We start from the raw sequence: 2,028 nt of genomic DNA, 5'->3' as shown, positions 1-2,028 counted from the left end.
GAAAGACACCAAAACTAATTACCTGAGGCATGATCTGCGTTAACATGATAGTGAGAAGGACCCCTCAGACATTTTTATTGTTCTTATTATATTAAATTGATGAGTCACCAGAAGGAAAGGCAATGAAAGGAAAAATAAGTGGGACTATATCAAAGTAAACAGCTTCTGCACAGCAAAAGAAACTATTAACAAAATGAAAAGGCCACCTACCAAACAGGAGGAAATATTCACAAATCACATATCTGATAAGGTGTTAACATTCAAAATATATAAAGAACTCATATAACTCGACAGCGAAACAAAACAAAATAAACTCAACATGATTAAAAATTGGGCAAAGGATCTGCATAGACATTTTTCCAAAGAGGACACATAGATGGCCAACAGGTACATGACAAGATGAAGAATATCACCAATGATCAAGGAAATGCAAACCGAAGCCACAATGACATATCATCACACATCTGTCAGAATGGCTATCATCAAAAAGACAACAAATAACAGATGCTGATGAGGATGTGGAGAAAAAGAACCTTTGTGCATGGTTAGTGGGAAAGTAAATCCGTGGTTGGGTGGCATCACCGATTCAATGGACATGAACTTGGATGAACTCCAGGAGATGGTGAGGGACAGGGAGGCCTGGCATGCTGCAGTCTGTGGGGTTGCAAAGAGTTGGACACAACTTAACAACTGAATAACAACAATAAATCCATGCAGCCTCTATGGAAATCCACTTGAGGAAAAGTTTCTCAAGAAATTAAAAATAGCATACCTTATAATATAGCAACTACACTTCTGGGTATTTATTTGAAGAAAACAAAAACACTAACTTGAAAAGATGCAAGCACCCTCATGTTTACTGCAAAATTACTTGCAATAACCAGGATATGGAAACAACCTAAATGTCTATGAATGGATAAAGATATCAGATATGTGTGTGTATATATATACACATATAATGAAATATTATTCAGCTATAAGGAAAGAAATTTTACCACTTGTGACAACATGGTTGAACCTTGAGAGCATTCAGTTCAATACAGTCACTCAGTCGAGTTGTGTCCAACTCTAAGTGACCCCACGGTCTGTAGTATGCCAGGCCTCCTTGTCCTTCACCATTTCCTGGAGTTCACCCAAGTTCATGTGGGTGAAATGGGTAAAGGAGGTCAAAAAATGTAGCCTTCTAGTTATAATACAAATAACTCATGATGATGTAAAGTTTAGCATAGAGACATTTTCATAATACCATATTGCATATTTAAAAGTTGCTAAGAAAGATCTGACAAGTTTTCATTGTAAGAAAAAAAATTTGTAACTATAGTGATGGATTTTTTATTTTTATTTTTTTTTTTATTTTTTTTTATTTTTTATTTTTATTTTTTTTTATAGGCATGGATCTGGAGGAGGGCACAGCAACCCACTCCAGTATTCTTTTTTTTTTTTTGCTTTATTTATTTATTTATTTTTTATTTATTTATTTTTTTCAGTGGGTTTTGTCATACATTGACATGAATCAGCAATAGATTTACACGTATTCCCCATCCCGATCCCCCCTCCCCCCTCCCTCTCCACCCGATTCCTCTGGGTCTTCCCAGTGCACCAGGTTCGAGCACTTGTCTCATGCATAAAAATATGGAACGCTTCACGAATTTGCGTGTCATCCTTGCGCAGGGGCCATGCTAATCTTCTCTGTATCGTTCCAATTTTAGTATATGTGCTGCCGAAGCGAGCACAGTGATGGATTTTTAAAAAAAAAATAATTTTATTTATTTAGTTTTGGCTGTGCTGGGTCATCATTGCTATGTGCAGGCTTTTCTCTAGTTGCAGCGAGCAGGGGCTACTCTCTCGTTGTGGTGTGCAGGCTTCTCATTGCAGTGATTTCTCTTGTTGCAAAGAACAAGCTCTAGGGCAAGTGGGCTTCAATAGTTGCAGTACGTGGGCTCAGTAGTTGTGGCTCCGGGGCTCTAGAGTACTGGTTCAATAGTTGTGGCACACTGGCTTAGTTGCTCTGTGGTATGTGGGATTTTA

The 2,028-nt window shown here is 37.7% G+C and overlaps 1 non-coding gene across 1 annotated transcript; it reads right to left on the bottom strand.

The window, feature by feature from the left end:
• Window positions 1-1,626: 1,626 nt before the first annotated feature.
• LOC122436256 lies at window positions 1,627-1,733 on the bottom strand. The gene has a single exon (XR_006267990.1). It is a non-coding gene; the product is annotated as a U6 spliceosomal RNA (small nuclear RNA).
• Between the last annotated feature and the right edge of the window lie 295 nt (window positions 1,734-2,028).

Source organism: Cervus canadensis, chromosome X (genome assembly GCF_019320065.1).
Source record: "Cervus canadensis isolate Bull #8, Minnesota chromosome X, ASM1932006v1, whole genome shotgun sequence".
NCBI classification, from domain to species: Eukaryota; Metazoa; Chordata; class Mammalia; order Artiodactyla; family Cervidae; genus Cervus; species Cervus canadensis.
The sequence above is the reverse complement of the archived record's forward strand: the minus strand, read 5'-3'. Positions and strand labels throughout refer to the sequence as shown.